At 40.4% G+C, this 19409-nt stretch overlaps 1 long non-coding RNA gene across 1 annotated transcript in view; it reads right to left on the reverse strand.

Moving 5' to 3' along the window:
• Positions 1-19409, reverse strand: part of LOC121139751 — a 48094-nt gene that overhangs the window by 5517 nt on the left and 23168 nt on the right. The window contains exons 2-3 of the long non-coding RNA XR_005876665.1: positions 9744-9878; positions 4042-4176 (exon numbers count right to left, since the gene is read on the reverse strand). This is a non-coding gene — a long non-coding RNA (uncharacterized LOC121139751). The remainder of the gene's footprint in view (positions 1-4041; positions 4177-9743; positions 9879-19409) is intronic.

A 19409-nucleotide genomic window follows, 5' to 3' on the forward strand; every position in this document is an offset into this window, starting at 1 on the left:
ATTTTGAGATAATATTTATATTTTAAGAAAAAAAAGTCAAAATAACACCAAAGGATTATGAGATTAGTGGCAATAGATTAGTCTCCTATTTTTGTTTTTCTTCTGACCCATAGGAGGAGGCTCTTCTGCCATGAATTTCCTTTAACAATCATGCTTGGGTTTAGAGAAGTAGAGGGACACACTCTAATTCCGCAGCCAGCTTTAATTTTTAATTGCATTGGACCTTAAAAAGACCATTTGCCTTTTATATTTTTGCAGACCAGCAAAAGCAAGCATTTGGGAAGACTTGTGAAAATCCACCCTGTTGGATATGTGCTGTGCCATTGGAGCAATTTACTTTTTCTTAGGACATTTTATCTTGATTATCCATCCTTCTTCTTCAGCAGTCTTATTTGTCCAGTGGTCTTTAGAATGAGTAGAAGGCAAAATAACTAAAACACAATCAAGCCCCAAACTTGGAACCACATAGTCCACATGTGCATACTGTAATTTCTTTTCTATCAGAGCCAGCTCTCTTTCAGCACCAGTTGATAGTTTTCTCTGAGAATTTAGGTCCCTATCACCTTATAAGGTTTGAGATAAATTACTTGACTCCTGAGTTGTTAATCCAATTGTGGGCCAAAGAGAGTTAACATCTCCCAGCAATTTTTGAAAATCATTAAGAGTTCATAATTGATCTCTCCTAATTTGTACTTTCTGTGACTGAATTATGCAATTAATAAAATCACTTTTTGTATTTTTACAGGAGAAATCTGTAACACCCAACAAGGCAAAATTCTCTTTATTTCACCAAACATTTTTCTAAGATAGTTGAGTCTGAATCAGCTAGTAAGATATCAACCCAAAACTGTTAATGAATTATCTATAATGGCTGTTGTATTGATACAAGGTAGAGCTTTTTAACATCCCTTGTGCAATAATTTTCCAGTGATACCTTTTAACAATCTGGGAATCAAAATAAGTAGCATTGTGAAGGCAACTTTTTCTGTATCCTGTTCTTGGAAAGTTATAGTGAAATAACAGACTTTTATACTAATCATAATAATAGGACATCCTTTAGGCAGTAAAGAAAGCAAGGGAATTCCAAGTTATAAAGGGCCCATTGGCTGAATCACCCTATTTATGACTCTTAAATATTTTAACAATCTTGGTTTTCTAGATTTCTTCTTAATGACAAATATAGAATTCCAAGGATTGGTTGATTTTTCAATATGTTGAGCATTTAACTCCTCCTCTACCAGCTGTCTGAGTGCCTGCAATTTTTCTGATGTCAAAGGTCATTGCTCTCACCACAGTTTGTCAGTTAACCACTTTAAAGGTAGTGCTGTTGATACCTTTGAAAGATCAACAGCTGTTGTGCCCTGCTTATGTACAACTTGAGTGATCAGTGATTGTTCTTGATAGTACCTTTTAAGACTTTTCCTCTGAAGCATTCTTTATTTTATTCTTTTTTTCTGAAATTGGAGAAATGTTAATGTATGTTTTCCATTTCTATAACAAATCATGTTTCTATAAATTCATTGCTATTTTAGCTGCATATGGATTTATTTCCCGATATGTCTTCTTATACCATACACTCTATCACCTTGTTTATTTTACCTGAGATAAAGTTCCAATTCCTAGAAACTGAATATTTACTTCCTGAAGAGGCCAATTTGGATGCCAAGGTTTTGGTGAAATTATAATTAAATATGCACCTCTGTCTACTAAACCTTCAATTACAATGCCATTTGTGCATTTTTAGATTTGGTCTTTGATCATTTACAGAAGTTTGCAAAATACTTCTTTTATTTTATCTCCTGAATTCTTTGTTTTATCTGCTGAAGCTGTGTTCTTGTGCACATCCAGAGCAGTATGATTCTTTAGCAGCAGGCATTAAGTTTTCTAATTGCTCTGTTGATGAGTTTCTCCAATGCTGACAGGGAATGATTGAACCAAATTTGATAATGGGGCCTGCAAGTGGTTCCCTAAGTGTTTCCTGATGGTAAAGGGCTACTTTGCCTGTCCCTTGTTAATCTGTTTCATTAGTCCAATGGTGACCTTTGCCACACCTTCTGCATACTCTAGAAGGTATGGCCATCTGTTTGAATTATCTCTAGAAAAAACATTGTTTCTAGGAACACCTTGCCCATAATCCCTTTCAGATGACCTTGCTTACCACAATTAAAATATGTGATATTTTTATTTTCCTTAAACTTTTTAGAAATCACTTCTATCAAATTTTCATCGTGTGAGATCCAATATCAGCCATATTTCTAATCCATTTCTCTACTGTTGATGATCTTGCCTTTAAAGGACTAATCATCATTTTGCATTGTGAATTAACATTTACAAAAACCAAAGATTCAATTATTATTTGTCAGACTTCTGGATCTGCTACTATTCTATTAGTATAGAATGTTATTCTTTGTAAAAAAAAATCAGTAATTTTTTGGGGGCTTATATAATTTTAGTAAATTATTCAGACCTTGTTCCTGTTTCTTTAACCTTGTACCAAGAATTCAAAGATGCCGTAAAGTCAAAGTGTGATCATCAAATGCAACCTGTCTTTGCAAATCAGCATATTGGCCTTTACCTAGGAACTGCTCTTGTCAAATATCAATACCTCTATTATTATTTCATTGTCCTATTACCACAGTTTCTTCTTTCTACCATGCTCTCAATTATAACTGAGGATCAGTTTCCAATATTGTTATATCTTAATCTCTCCAGTTTTGGGGGATAATTCTGTCCTGAGTTGCCCATGAATTCAACATTTGCTTCACATAGGGTGAATGCATACCATATGAAAGGACTACTTCCTTAAATTTCCTCAAATCTAATATTTCTATAGGATTCCATTTGATTTCTTTGTAACCTTGGGGGTACCTATTGTCTGCTGGTTGTTCTTGTATAGTAACTGGATAAACTAAGGTTGGTTTTCAAATAACCCTGGATCACTCCTCTTCAGTTTCATCATATAGTGGTGTCATAGGTTCTGGTTTAAATTCCTCTGTCTGTGTGTGAATATTTTTCTTATTTTCCTTAGTAGGTCTTTCTAAGGCTTGTATCTTATCAACAATAAGTCTTTCTAAGGCTTATATCTTATTAGTCAAGTTTTCATATTGTACATTTATCAAGCCACTTTTTAGTAAGAAAATATGAATTGTCAAACTGATTTATAATTGACATTATGTCAATTCCAGCTAAGTCATTTACTTTTTCCACTTTCAAGCCATTCACCGTGGCACTATACAGAGTCCTAACTCCCTGCATTGTGATATTTCTGATTCTCATTGTGGGAAATATATTTCATTGGACTCCCCAAGTGTTTTGCCAAAACTGCTGGGCTGGCATGGTGGATGCTGAGAACTTGAGTGATGGGAGCACAGCAGGAGGTAAGGATGCCATGGGTGCAGGTATGGGGGAGCCAGCATCAGGCCACTGTGGCTGTGGAAGCTTGCAGGAAAGTAATGTCCCGCGTGCATGTGTGGAGGATTAGCAGCAGAAGCTTGAGCAGACACTGTGTCATGTGGAGGGTACATGTGGCCTTGGCCAGGGAGCAGACACTGAGGGTCTATGGTGGGAGAAGCCCACTACCTGCGGGGAAGGTTTCAGGGGTGCTTCGGAAGGGTGGGCATGGGAGAAGCTGCATGCAGAGTGTCTGTGGAAGGAGAAAGTGGTGTCTTCCATTGCATGATCTCATGCCATGCATTGGGCACCAACATATTGCTTCACGTAAGTTGTTCTAGCACCAATAACGACTCAGCAGTCAGATTTTTGGATTAAAGCCTGATAGATCAAATCAGCAGTGGAGGAGTGACCAACCAACCTTCCTTTCTTTTAACCCGAGACACAGCAAGCACCTCTCTCTCCCCATATCCCAGACCAGAAGTCCCCCAGTTCCTCCCTACTCCTTTCTGTGTAAATTTTCTATCTTTATTCTTGGCTTCACTATTGCTAATTCTGGTCAACTATTGGCTGGCTCCACCCTCTTATTCAAGATTATCTTTTTTAACACGGTCTTGGGGAGTCAAAGTGTAATCAACTATCCCACAACACCTTGAAGAATCCAGTAGTGTTCCAGCTCCTTCAGGCCAGCCTGCTCCAATCTTTCTCTGATGGGTATGTTCACTTTGAGTTAGTTTCCTTTGTTAAGCAAACTTCTGCTCAAATTGTACTTTGGCCAGATTCTTTCTGTGAAAAGATGGGAATAGAGGCAAAAGTGTTACCTGGTGACAATGAGACCATTAGAACACCAAACAGAAGGGAATATTTCCATAATGGACAATGTGCACACAGTCTCTTGGGATGGTACTGATATCAGTCTCATGATGCTGTTCAGGTTGAGCTGAGTCCTTCTTGCTGGGTCAATTCACTGCCTATGGGTGTTAGATCAGAAATAGAGTATCTTACAGTGATGTTTTCCCATGACACTTACCCCTAAAAGCATTTTCTATATCTCTGTCACTTTTGTTCCCGAATTAACTTACTACTGGACAGTATTCTACTGAGATCTATTTAAGCTATGAAGGTGAAATTGCACCAGGAAGCCAAGTCTTACTGTATCTCAACAGGTTAAAAATAAGGACTAATTGGGATTATTACAGGTGTGCACACTCACCTGTCAGATCTGAGTCAGTCTTTATTTATATACCTAACTATTACTAGACGCCACTACAAAGGTCTATGTTAGTTTAGAGTTCAAGTCTGGCCTTTTACCTGTTACCAAACAAGAGAAGACATGGAAATGTTGAGGATGGTATGTAATAAAGGAAAACTGTCTACCATGGTGGGGATGAAAACTAGCATGACTGCCATAAAAAACAGCAAGTGATTCCTCTCCTCAGAAAATAAATACACATCCACTACACTACCAAATGACCTCTCACACTCTGAGCATATATCCCAATACAGAAAGACTATCTGAGATGTCCTAAAATTTAATTTTGAAATTTTAGGATAGAGAATTTTAATTTTCCATCTTTTTATCTTATTAGTGCCAGGCTTTTATGGTGATCTGTGTTTCTTGGAGCAATAAATAGGAATATCCCTATCTTTTAATCCAATCTGCCAATTTTCTTTGATTGGGGAATTTGAACCATGGGCTTCAAGTTATTAAAAGATATGTATTATTTCTTGTCATTTTTTACTGTTTGTTTTTCCCCATGCCTTTCATAACCATTTTTGTTTTTTTAAAGTATATTCTTTTCTCACACAAGAGTGATAGCATCTTTAGGGTACTGTGACAATTTGGAAGATGGTCAAGTCCTGGGAGAGCTACTTTTATCATTTGTTGCCTAATCTCTGTGTGATGGGTAAATACAGATCTTATCTGAAGTCCTGGCTGGAGTATGAGGCTGCATCATCTTAGCTAATAACTTTGAAGTTGTTCCAAGCAAATTGCTGTCCAAGCTAACCTTTGGGTAGTGCTTGTTACTTTAATGGTATTATCAGAGTCCAGGTGGATTCGTAGTTGCAGGGCCCCATCATCCTTTTGGAGACTTCAAGTATCTCCAGGAATGGTTATGGTTCACTACAGAAAACTTACACATTTTAAACGTCAAGACCACAATCTGTTAAATAAATCCTGAGTATACAAACTCAGTTCCTATTTAACTTCTTCAGGCTCAAGTGTGAAAACATGTACAGAAAGCTATATGACGCTTATTTCTAAAATTCATTAGAATATCACAACAGAAAATGAACACATAATCTTATACATTTTGAGATAATATTTATATTTTAAGAAAAAAAAGTCAAAATAACACCAAAGGATTATGAGATTAGTGGCAATAGATTAGTCTCCTATTTTTGTTTTTCTTCTGACCCATAGGAGGAGGCTCTTCTGCCATGAATTTCCTTTAACAATCATGCTTGGGTTTAGAGAAGTAGAGGGACACACTCTAATTCCGCAGCCAGCTTTAATTTTTAATTGCATTGGACCTTAAAAAGACCATTTGCCTTTTATATTTTTGCAGACCAGCAAAAGCAAGCATTTGGGAAGACTTGTGAAAATCCACCCTGTTGGATATGTGCTGTGCCATTGGAGCAATTTACTTTTTCTTAGGACATTTTATCTTGATTATCCATCCTTCTTCTTCAGCAGTCTTATTTGTCCAGTGGTCTTTAGAATGAGTAGAAGGCAAAATAACTAAAACACAATCAAGCCCCAAACTTGGAACCACATAGTCCACATGTGCATACTGTAATTTCTTTTCTATCAGAGCCAGCTCTCTTTCAGCACCAGTTGATAGTTTTCTCTGAGAATTTAGGTCCCTATCACCTTATAAGGTTTGAGATAAATTACTTGACTCCTGAGTTGTTAATCCAATTGTGGGCCAAAGAGAGTTAACATCTCCCAGCAATTTTTGAAAATCATTAAGAGTTCATAATTGATCTCTCCTAATTTGTACTTTCTGTGACTGAATTATGCAATTAATAAAATCACTTTTTGTATTTTTACAGGAGAAATCTGTAACACCCAACAAGGCAAAATTCTCTTTATTTCACCAAACATTTTTCTAAGATAGTTGAGTCTGAATCAGCTAGTAAGATATCAACCCAAAACTGTTAATGAATTATCTATAATGGCTGTTGTATTGATACAAGGTAGAGCTTTTTAACATCCCTTGTGCAATAATTTTCCAGTGATACCTTTTAACAATCTGGGAATCAAAATAAGTAGCATTGTGAAGGCAACTTTTTCTGTATCCTGTTCTTGGAAAGTTATAGTGAAATAACAGACTTTTATACTAATCATAATAATAGGACATCCTTTAGGCAGTAAAGAAAGCAAGGGAATTCCAAGTTATAAAGGGCCCATTGGCTGAATCACCCTATTTATGACTCTTAAATATTTTAACAATCTTGGTTTTCTAGATTTCTTCTTAATGACAAATATAGAATTCCAAGGATTGGTTGATTTTTCAATATGTTGAGCATTTAACTCCTCCTCTACCAGCTGTCTGAGTGCCTGCAATTTTTCTGATGTCAAAGGTCATTGCTCTCACCACAGTTTGTCAGTTAACCACTTTAAAGGTAGTGCTGTTGATACCTTTGAAAGATCAACAGCTGTTGTGCCCTGCTTATGTACAACTTGAGTGATCAGTGATTGTTCTTGATAGTACCTTTTAAGACTTTTCCTCTGAAGCATTCTTTATTTTATTCTTTTTTTCTGAAATTGGAGAAATGTTAATGTATGTTTTCCATTTCTATAACAAATCATGTTTCTATAAATTCATTGCTATTTTAGCTGCATATGGATTTATTTCCCGATATGTCTTCTTATACCATACACTCTATCACCTTGTTTATTTTACCTGAGATAAAGTTCCAATTCCTAGAAACTGAATATTTACTTCCTGAAGAGGCCAATTTGGATGCCAAGGTTTTGGTGAAATTATAATTAAATATGCACCTCTGTCTACTAAACCTTCAATTACAATGCCATTTGTGCATTTTTAGATTTGGTCTTTGATCATTTACAGAAGTTTGCAAAATACTTCTTTTATTTTATCTCCTGAATTCTTTGTTTTATCTGCTGAAGCTGTGTTCTTGTGCACATCCAGAGCAGTATGATTCTTTAGCAGCAGGCATTAAGTTTTCTAATTGCTCTGTTGATGAGTTTCTCCAATGCTGACAGGGAATGATTGAACCAAATTTGATAATGGGGCCTGCAAGTGGTTCCCTAAGTGTTTCCTGATGGTAAAGGGCTACTTTGCCTGTCCCTTGTTAATCTGTTTCATTAGTCCAATGGTGACCTTTGCCACACCTTCTGCATACTCTAGAAGGTATGGCCATCTGTTTGAATTATCTCTAGAAAAAACATTGTTTCTAGGAACACCTTGCCCATAATCCCTTTCAGATGACCTTGCTTACCACAATTAAAATATGTGATATTTTTATTTTCCTTAAACTTTTTAGAAATCACTTCTATCAAATTTTCATCGTGTGAGATCCAATATCAGCCATATTTCTAATCCATTTCTCTACTGTTGATGATCTTGCCTTTAAAGGACTAATCATCATTTTGCATTGTGAATTAACATTTACAAAAACCAAAGATTCAATTATTATTTGTCAGACTTCTGGATCTGCTACTATTCTATTAGTATAGAATGTTATTCTTTGTAAAAAAAAATCAGTAATTTTTTGGGGGCTTATATAATTTTAGTAAATTATTCAGACCTTGTTCCTGTTTCTTTAACCTTGTACCAAGAATTCAAAGATGCCGTAAAGTCAAAGTGTGATCATCAAATGCAACCTGTCTTTGCAAATCAGCATATTGGCCTTTACCTAGGAACTGCTCTTGTCAAATATCAATACCTCTATTATTATTTCATTGTCCTATTACCACAGTTTCTTCTTTCTACCATGCTCTCAATTATAACTGAGGATCAGTTTCCAATATTGTTATATCTTAATCTCTCCAGTTTTGGGGGATAATTCTGTCCTGAGTTGCCCATGAATTCAACATTTGCTTCACATAGGGTGAATGCATACCATATGAAAGGACTACTTCCTTAAATTTCCTCAAATCTAATATTTCTATAGGATTCCATTTGATTTCTTTGTAACCTTGGGGGTACCTATTGTCTGCTGGTTGTTCTTGTATAGTAACTGGATAAACTAAGGTTGGTTTTCAAATAACCCTGGATCACTCCTCTTCAGTTTCATCATATAGTGGTGTCATAGGTTCTGGTTTAAATTCCTCTGTCTGTGTGTGAATATTTTTCTTATTTTCCTTAGTAGGTCTTTCTAAGGCTTGTATCTTATCAACAATAAGTCTTTCTAAGGCTTATATCTTATTAGTCAAGTTTTCATATTGTACATTTATCAAGCCACTTTTTAGTAAGAAAATATGAATTGTCAAACTGATTTATAATTGACATTATGTCAATTCCAGCTAAGTCATTTACTTTTTCCACTTTCAAGCCATTCACCGTGGCACTATACAGAGTCCTAACTCCCTGCATTGTGATATTTCTGATTCTCATTGTGGGAAATATATTTCATTGGACTCCCCAAGTGTTTTGCCAAAACTGCTGGGCTGGCATGGTGGATGCTGAGAACTTGAGTGATGGGAGCACAGCAGGAGGTAAGGATGCCATGGGTGCAGGTATGGGGGAGCCAGCATCAGGCCACTGTGGCTGTGGAAGCTTGCAGGAAAGTAATGTCCCGCGTGCATGTGTGGAGGATTAGCAGCAGAAGCTTGAGCAGACACTGTGTCATGTGGAGGGTACATGTGGCCTTGGCCAGGGAGCAGACACTGAGGGTCTATGGTGGGAGAAGCCCACTACCTGCGGGGAAGGTTTCAGGGGTGCTTCGGAAGGGTGGGCATGGGAGAAGCTGCATGCAGAGTGTCTGTGGAAGGAGAAAGTGGTGTCTTCCATTGCATGATCTCATGCCATGCATTGGGCACCAACATATTGCTTCACGTAAGTTGTTCTAGCACCAATAACGACTCAGCAGTCAGATTTTTGGATTAAAGCCTGATAGATCAAATCAGCAGTGGAGGAGTGACCAACCAACCTTCCTTTCTTTTAACCCGAGACACAGCAAGCACCTCTCTCTCCCCATATCCCAGACCAGAAGTCCCCCAGTTCCTCCCTACTCCTTTCTGTGTAAATTTTCTATCTTTATTCTTGGCTTCACTATTGCTAATTCTGGTCAACTATTGGCTGGCTCCACCCTCTTATTCAAGATTATCTTTTTTAACACGGTCTTGGGGAGTCAAAGTGTAATCAACTATCCCACAACACCTTGAAGAATCCAGTAGTGTTCCAGCTCCTTCAGGCCAGCCTGCTCCAATCTTTCTCTGATGGGTATGTTCACTTTGAGTTAGTTTCCTTTGTTAAGCAAACTTCTGCTCAAATTGTACTTTGGCCAGATTCTTTCTGTGAAAAGATGGGAATAGAGGCAAAAGTGTTACCTGGTGACAATGAGACCATTAGAACACCAAACAGAAGGGAATATTTCCATAATGGACAATGTGCACACAGTCTCTTGGGATGGTACTGATATCAGTCTCATGATGCTGTTCAGGTTGAGCTGAGTCCTTCTTGCTGGGTCAATTCACTGCATATGGATGTTAGATCAGAAATAGAGTATCTTACAGTGATGTTTTCCCATGACACTTACCCCTAAAAGCATTTTCTATATCTCTGTCACTTTTGTTCGCGAATTAACTTACTACTGGACAGGATTCTACTGAGATCTATTTAAACTATGAAGGTGAAATTGCAGCAGGAAGCTAAGTCTCACTGTATCTCAACAGGTTAAAAATAAGGACTAATTGGGATTATTACAGGTGTGCACACTCACCTGTCAGATCTGAGTCAGTCTTTATTGATATACCTAACCATTACTAGACGCCACTACAAAGGTCTATGTTAGTTTAGAGTTCAAGTCTGGCCTTTTACCTGTTACCAAACAAGAGAAGACATGGAAATGTTGAGAATGGTATGTAATAAAGGAAAACTGTCTACCATGGTGGGGATGAAAACTAACATGACTGCCATAAAAAACAGCAAGTGATTCCTCTCCTCAGAAAATAAATACACATCCACTACACTACCAAATGACCTCTCACACTCTGAGCATATATCCCAATACAGAAAGACTATCTGAGATGTCCTAAAATTTAATTTTGAAATTTTAGGATGGAGAATTTTAATTTTCCATCTTTTTATCTTATTAGTGCCAGGCTTTTATGGTGATCTGTGTTTCTTGGAGCAATAAATAGGAATATCCCTATCTTTTAATCCAATCTGCCAATTTTCTTTGATTGGGGAATTTGAACCATGGGCTTCAAGTTATTAAAAGATATGTATTATTTCTTGTCATTTTTTTACTGTTTGTTTTTCCCCATGCCTTTCATAACCATTTTTGTTTTTTAAAAGTATATTCTTTCCTCACACAATACATCTTAACTACAGTTTATCCTCCCTCAACTCCTCACAGTCACGCCTCATATCCTCTCTCCCTTAAATCCATTTCCCTTCAGAAAAGAGCAAGCCTCCTAGGGATATCAAGTGAACACAGCATAGTAAGATACAATAATCATAGGCACAAATCCTCACGTCAAGACTGGTTGAGAAATTAGGTGGAAAAGAGTCCCAAAAGTGGACAAAAGTGTCAGAGGCACCCCGTTTCCACTGTTAGGAGTCCCACAAAGACACCAAGAAGATCAGGAGGATCTTCTCTCAGGAATGTAAAATGGTATAGAAGGGGGAACTGTAGGAGAAAGTTCAGGCAGTACCTGGAACTCAGCCTACCTGGCACTTGCACTTCTAAATGAGAACCATGCTTCCCAGAAGTCAGAACGCCTGTAGCTTGTAACTGGTTTGCTGAAGAGTCTGCACTCTCCAGTCTCCTTTATGTGTGTCTCCCACATAAAGACCTTAGTGGTTTGTTCACTCAGTGTCCAATCCCAGGTAATGTGCTAACCAATCACAGTTCATAGGCTCCCATTATATAAGTAGTTGCTCAGGTACAATAAAGCAGAGACTGTTCCCTAAAACTGTCTCCAGAGACGTTCACATCCCGGCCCTTTACTGATCCACTGGCATCTCAGGCTTGTGGGGGACACTCAGTTAATCACAGCAAGAAAACATCTATAATCCCAGTGTGGCCCTCTATTGAGAAGGGAGTTAGCGATAGGACAATCATCAGAAGGTCCTGGGCCAGTTAGTCTGGCTAATGGAGAGTCAAAAAGACACTTTCTAGCAAGGTGGAAGGGTGAGGGGACTCATGTCTACAATGCCTACAGCTGTTCTCTGCCAGCCACATGTGCATCTACCACATGTTTGCCCACACTCAGTACTCACGGACAAACATCCACACTCATCCATTCCCATAGCCACCCCATTCATACCTCTCTATCCCTCTGTCTTCGTCTCCTTCTCTCTGTGTATCTCTCTCTCTTTCTCTCTGTCTCTCTCTGTCTCTCTCTCTCTCTCTCTCTCTCTCTCTCACACACACACACACACACACATACACACACACACTGCATTTGTTTTTATTTGGTTTATTAAACCACTAAGTTTGGTTTAGTTGGGAACAGTTTACACCAGACTCTTGGTTATCAGAAGGTTCACTGAGGACTACCTCTCCTGGTCGTTTGGCAGACACACTTTTATGACTGATGCTAACAGTCCAAGCTGTGATTGGTTCAAACATAAGCCTCAAAGTATGATTGACCTACACAAAGTGCTGTGACTAGTCAGAATCTGAAGGCCATGACTGTGACTTTTCTTAAGTTACTCAGGAATATTGCTTTGTCTCACCAAGTCTGCTGGATGCCCTCCTGTGCTGCCTCCCTGGGTGTTGCAACATAAATCCTCAAAAGGTTTCCCTGCATTTAGTTTGATGTTGGCTGTTGGTTTGCTGTATATTCCCTTTATTATGTTTAGGTATGTTCCTGTTATCCCCAATCTCTCCAAGACCTTTATCATGAAGGGGTGTTGGATTTTCTCAACAGCTTTTTCAGCATCTAGTGAGATGATCGATCATGTGGTTTTTCTTTTTCAGGTTGTTTACGTGGTGGATTACATTGATGGATTTTCGTGTGTTGAACCATCCCTGCATCTCTGGGATGAAGCCCACTTGATCATGGAATAGAGGAGAGCAAGAAAAGGGATACATCAATAGAGGGAGCCATTGCAGATTTAAAGAGAAATCTGGCACTAGGGAATTATACAGAGATCCACAGGATGCCCCCAACTAGGATTCTAAGTAATAGTGGAGAGGTTACCTTAAATGCCCTTCCCCTGTAATGAGAATGATTACTACCTTAAATGCCATCCTGGAAACTTCATCCAGTAGCTGATGGAAGCAGAAGCAGAGATCCACAGCTAAGCACTGAGTCTAACTCCTGGAATCAGGAGTTGTAGAGAAGGAGGAGTTACAAAAAAAGGGGTCAAGACCATGCTGGGAAAACCCACAGAAACAGCTGACCTGAAAAAATGGGAACTCATGGACCTTAGTGTGACAGCTGGGAAACCAGCATAAGACCAATCCAAGCCCCCAGAACATGGGTGGCTAGGACAACTAGGCAGTCTATGGGGCCTCTGGCAGTGGAACCAGGATGTATCCCTAGTGCACGAATGGGCTTCTTAGCCTAGATACACAGGGGAGGGCCTAGGTTTTTCCCCAGATGACTTGACAGATTTTGATGATTCATCATGGAAGGCCTCACCCTCCCTGGGGAATGGATGAGGGCATGGGAGGATGAGAGGGAGAAGGAACTGGAATTAATATGTAAAATAAGATTGTTTCTAATTTAAATAAAATCTATTATAAAAAGTTGCTTAAAAATGAAAAAAGACAAGTTATATAATCAATTCATCATAGCACCTATATCCAGTAATTGAAGGAAGCAGATGTAGTGGCCCACAGCCAAGCACTGAGCTGAGCCCCTTAGTTCAGTTGAAGAGAGGAAGGAGGAATCATACGAACAATGGGGGTCAAGAGCATGATGGGGAAAACCACAGAGACAACTCATGGGAGCTCATGGACTATGGACTAACTGCTGGGGAACCTGCATGGGACCCAACTGGGCCCTCTTAATATAGGTGAAACTTATTTGGCTTGATCTGCCCTGGCAGTGGGACCAGGACCTATCTCAGGTACATGAATTAGCTTTTTGGAACCCATTACCTATGGTTGCATACCTTGCTTAGCCTTGATACGTAGACTTTTTTGACTCCCCAAGAAAGGCCTTACCCCTCTGAGGAGTGGATAAGGGATGAGAAGTGGGGGGGATGGGGGAGGGATAGGGGAAAGGGAGAATGGGTTGGTATGTAAAATGAAAAATGCATTTTCTTGAAACAAAAAATAAAAAGATATGTTGTATGTATTAAACAAAAAGGTTTCCCTGCAGTGGGTTTTTCTTGACTTCTATAAGCAGATCAGGCTGACCTGGTAATACCAGGAGTAGCTGAGCACAGGGGCGACAGCACAAGCCACAGAATGGTGAGGCAGGGACAGCTGAGTGTAGTGAGGCCACAATGTGAACACAGCAAGGCAGCTGATGATTGGCAGCTGATGATTGACAGCAGCTGGTCAGTTTGTGAGCATCCGGGGCAGGAGGGAGAAGGGGAAAGAGGACGAAGGGTGCAGAGCTGAGGCTGAAGAAGGATAAAGAGCTGTAAGGAGCAGGTGAAGACAAACAGCTGACACTTGCTGCCCTAAGACTTCCAAAGAGCTGGAAGTCCTCACAGATGAGAGTCTCAGACCTGGGGTTGAGAGCTGTACCACAGGCTTCTGCTAAGCTCTAAGAGGACAGAGTCCTGGGCACTGAACCCTTGAGGGCGGAGGCCCAAGATCACTAGAAATGACAAATACATTAGAGCAATTCAGGAAATCCCATGAATGTCTGATGAAGTTCCTCATTTTCTATATAATCAGTGAATGAGTTGAGGCCAGTGGAAACACAAGACATGACTCTGACTCTGTCACAGCCACCTCAATGGCTAGAAATAAAAGTCTATCTCTGGAGAGTCAGTGAGTAAGCCATGTTCTCATGCCTGTACAGGTCTCAGATACATATATTGCTGAAGCCATCATTTCCTGTAATGAACTCACTAAATTCTATACAATTAAAGATGCACCACACTTTGAACATTCTACAAGCCCTGACTGCCTGATTAAAACTTCAGTGATTGTGAAGAAGCAGGGATATTGCAGGTCTTGAGCCCAGTTACAATTTATCTTTAAAATGATATCCACTCACTGTGTACCTCTGTGTCTGACTTGACATACCTACAGCTGACAGGTGAAACATGATTGGAGAGTGTTGACAGACTTCTAGCTTCCACCAATCAAAATGTGAAGAATACCACCAGTTAGCATGTGAGACCTATAACAGAGGTTTCCCCATGTTGCTATAGCCTGTCCATCTGAAGTTTCCTCCAAAGTATTTGAAAAGTGGCTTGATTCATGACATCTACTCTTCTATTACTACAAATTTTGGATCATTGAGTTTGGGGGGTAAGTTGTATCCATGTTACTGGACCATTGCCATCCATGTTTGGCTCTAGAATAAACTATCTCTCGTGCCTTTTAGAGGAGACTTATGTTTTTTATTTTGACAAATGGGTAGTTAAAACTATCTCAGGAGAGGGCTTGGAATTCTATGCAATGACAGAAACTACAGGTTTTCTACCAGGGCTACACATGTTCTTGATAATGTAGTTTAAGTAGCACATAACCAAGAAAGACAAAACACAGCTGAAATTATCATTACATTAAAGAAAAGGTTATAAAGATAGGAAAACATAAAAGTGGTTAGGGTGTTCATATGACAGGCAGAAGGAAGGAGGGAAGGAAGAAAGGACAAGAAGGGGGGAGGGAGAGATGCTAACAGGGAGAGGGAGACTGGAAGGGAAGGGCATGACGGTAGAGGGGTATGAAAAGACACCACACAAATAATTAAATATTTAGTTGAAAATATGAGTTTGTCCAACATATTTGTTTGTGTACCCCTTGGCTTTGGTGCTCAGGGAGGCCAGAAGAAGCATCAGGTGCCCTGGAACGGGGTTACAGATGGCTGTGAGTTGCTCTGTGTGTGCTGGGAATCAAACCCAGGCCCTCCTGAGGAGCTGCTTGTGCTCCAAATGGGTGAGCCATCTCTCTAGTTGCTATATATGAGATTTATCCAACTATCTGCTGTTGAACACTTGCGATCCATCTTCATTTTGACTGTTGCAAGCAGTACTACCTTGGACAGTGGAGTGGGACTAAAAGCACAGATATTGCCTTCCTGGCCTCTGGTATCTAGTGAGTCCTTTGTTGCTGCCACTTTACATGGTAGAGGGATGAATGCTCTGTCCCTACGCAGCAGGACGCATTAAAATGATAAATCCGATCTTGGAGTTGACTTAGTCACTTCCCCAAAGACCTCCTTTCTTTTTAAAATGTTATATTTGATAACATTGTCTTATTTGGGGTTACTATTACTGTGGTGTAACACCATGGCTAAAGCAGGTGGGGAGTAGAGGGCTTATTTGTCTTATACTTCTGTATCACTATTCATCATCAAAGGAAGGACGGGAACTCAAGCAGGGCAGCAACCTGGAGGCAGGAGCTGATGCAGAAGTCACAGAGGGGTGACAGTTATCCACTTGTTTCTCACAGCTTGTTTAGCCTGCTCTCTTGTAGAACCCAGAATCACCATCCCAGGCACGGCACCACTCACCATGGGCTGCATAAAAGGCGCTGTGATCACATACACATCCTACTCCCTCTTCTTCTACCCTTCTACTCCCAGCGACTCTTTGTACTGCTTCTCAGCTTGTCCTCTATCTGCCTTTATTTTTCTCCCTCCTTCTCATTCTCCCTTATTTCTGCTCTCTTCCTTTCTTCTTTTCCTTCTCTTCTCCCCTGCCCCCAGGTTCCCTTGTAACCTTGGGTTCACAATGGCTATGCCAAGTCCAGAAGACAGCATCCCACCTCAATCCTCCTCATCCTTCAGCTCCTACAATCAATCCCTCTATCCCTATTCCACACTATTCTCCGGGTGTTGAAGTAGGTGACATGGGTGTCTTTTTTGAGTCTAAGCAGTTACTTATTCTCAGTATTTAACCACCTATGAGTCCCCACTTTGTCCAGTGTCCATTTCTGAAAGAGACTTGTCTGACCAAGGCTGAGAGGTGACTTCTACAAAGATAAAAGTTAATATTTAGAAACCATTTTATCTGTATGTACATGTGGCAAAACATCTGTAGAGGATTCCTTCATAGAGAATTTCTCACCTCTTATTGCTACTTGATGGTATCCACTTTCAAGATATATTTTGGCGGGTGGAACATAGCAGAGACTCCACTTTCAATATTTATAGTCATAGATCCAGAAATCTGGTTGTAAGTACTGTTTTTGTTTGTTTGTTTTGTTTTGTTTGTTCTTGAGAAGGGTTTCTCTGTGTGTATCCCTGACTGTTCTAGAACTAGCATTGTAGACCAGACTGACCTCGAACTCACAGAGATCCCCCTCCCTCTTGAGTTCTGGGATTAAAGGAATGTATCATCATTGACCAACTGTTCTATTCTAAACTGCTCTCTCTCTCTCTCTCTCTCTCTCTCTCTCTCTCTCTCTCTCTCTCTCTCGTTCTCTCTTTCTCTTCTCTCCTCTCTCTGTATGTCTCTGTCTCTCTCTGTCTGTCTGTCTCTCTGTCTGTCTCTCCCTCTCTCTCTCTGTCTCTCTCTCTCTCTGTTTCTTTCTTTTGAGTGTTCAGCATAATTTTCCATAGTGGTGACACTATTTAACTTTAACTTTTCCCCACCACAATGAATAATGACTTCAATTCTCCCCATTCTCACCCACACTTAATATTATTTCATTCTTAGTGGTGGAACTGCTTTCTTAGTGTAGTCATCCAATGAGTAGGAGGAGGTGTCTCATTGGTATTAATTTCTCAACCCCTGACACGTCTTCTTCTAAAGGTTGTTCTTGATCTTCCAGTCACATGTTTTTTTATTGTGCAGTCCTTTGGGATTTTTCTAGACAACCAGACACAATACTCAAGATAAGAAAGTGCTGAAATAGACCTTTAGCCTACTGGTGAGGTGCAGAGTCAGGGAAATGTGATAATGTCTCAGGGTGTTGGTGTTGGTGTCCTTATGCTCTGACCATAAATTCCCCATTGCTTCTGGTACTGCCTCTCCAGGTGAGTGACCAGTCCCCCATTTTAGCAGCCATTACAGGCTAACAGTACCAATTGATAATGCTAATGTGTCTATAACCTTTATGTCCTTTTGTATAACAAAATTTACATAGGCTTCAGAGGATCAAAAGTCATACAGCTTGGATCCACTTCTCACAGGTCAAAAAGGACTCCAGATAAGTACAGCCTGTTATCCCACCTGTCTGTTCCTGAGGATGAGATTTTTCTCTCCTGGTCATGGGATTCCTGCCCTTCCTGATCACTAATACTATCCGTCTAAAGAGTTCCAATTAAATGCATAAGTTTTAACTTCTGTTCCTAGTTTTAAACATGTCTTAAACAGGCTTCCACTTCTGGCAGATGCATCTGAACATCAATTGCTGACCACAGCCTGCTCCTAAAGTCTGCGAGCCCTGAACTTGCTGTGGATGTGAACCAATTCAGCTGATGTGTACACCCCCTGTCTCTTCAACAGAGTCTGCCAATCAGTTGCTCCTGGATAGATACCCCATTGCCTGAATTCCCTTTTTGCCTTTGACTTGCATTTCAGTCTTCTTGGGTCCCCTAACTGCGTCCCAAAGTCAGCAGAAAGTAGCATGGAAAAGAATACATCGCCCCCTTTTCCCTGGTTGAGATGCTGAGTCAAAAGGAAACTCCCTTACATAGGGAACAGTATGATAAGATACAAATGTCATTCCCATAGAAAAATCTGTTGGGTAATGACAAGGCCTGTTAACAACCCTTTGAGCCTCCAACAGGTGGGACTCAGAATTGAGTCCTGTCATGGGTACATGGAGAAGGGGGGAATGTAGTGACCAGTACCCCATTTTAGCAGCCATTACAGGCTAACATGTGCTTGCATGTCCTTGCCGCTCCTGTCTGGTCACTAAGGTTAGATGCCCTCCTCGTGGCAAGGAACCAATCAGAAGTTAGCTGGTGGGGCTGTGCTTTACGGACAGTGAACAGTGACATGCAGAACATAGCAACTGCCCTGGGAGTGCCTATGGGCCATAACAACCAGTTGACCAATCAACACAGGGCGGGTCACCCAAACCTGGAAGTGCACCAATCCTGAGACTGTTTCATACCCCTAGACACTCCCCTTATGCTGCCCTTCAAGATCCCTGCCTTGAGGTTGCTTGAGGTCTTCCTCCAGCCATTCGCCATGGTGGTGGGGTAAAGGGCCCGAGATAATGGGGTTAGCTCATTAAACATCTACAATAAAAGACTCTTTGCTTTTGCATCAAAATGGTGATTTTGGGGTTCAGAATTTGGGCACAGCACAGGTTCAAACAGACAAATGGAACATGGTTTTCCAAGATGTCCCAATGAAGGGCATATCTGCTCTTGTACCTCAGTCATTCTTCCTTGTCTCTTCTATATAACCAGGACACTTCTCCATTCCATTCTTCTTGTCAGTATCACTCCTCCCATGGCTAGCCCCGCTCATGGAGCTGATGACAACAATCTATTTTTTCTCCTAGTAACTGGCCTTTTCAGCTCCTTCAAGGGATAGATGCTTGAGGTCTCCAGGTTGGCAGCTAATCGAATGGTTCTTCAGCCATATCTCTGGCTGGGGGTGAGCCCACCGACTGTCTGCTTCCCCTTCCCCATGTCATCCCTTGACAGCAGGAAGAAGCCAGGCTTAAACCTGTGTCCACATATACCCAAAAGAGTTGGGGTGCTAGAAAGCTCCACCTAGCCCCATTCCTCCCAATCCAGACCCCGCCCTGAGAAAGCCTGCCATCTGGTGGCTTTCCCCTGA

Source organism: Mesocricetus auratus, unplaced genomic scaffold (genome assembly GCF_017639785.1).
Source record: "Mesocricetus auratus isolate SY011 unplaced genomic scaffold, BCM_Maur_2.0 Super-Scaffold_100001, whole genome shotgun sequence".
Taxonomy (NCBI): Eukaryota; Metazoa; Chordata; class Mammalia; order Rodentia; family Cricetidae; genus Mesocricetus; species Mesocricetus auratus.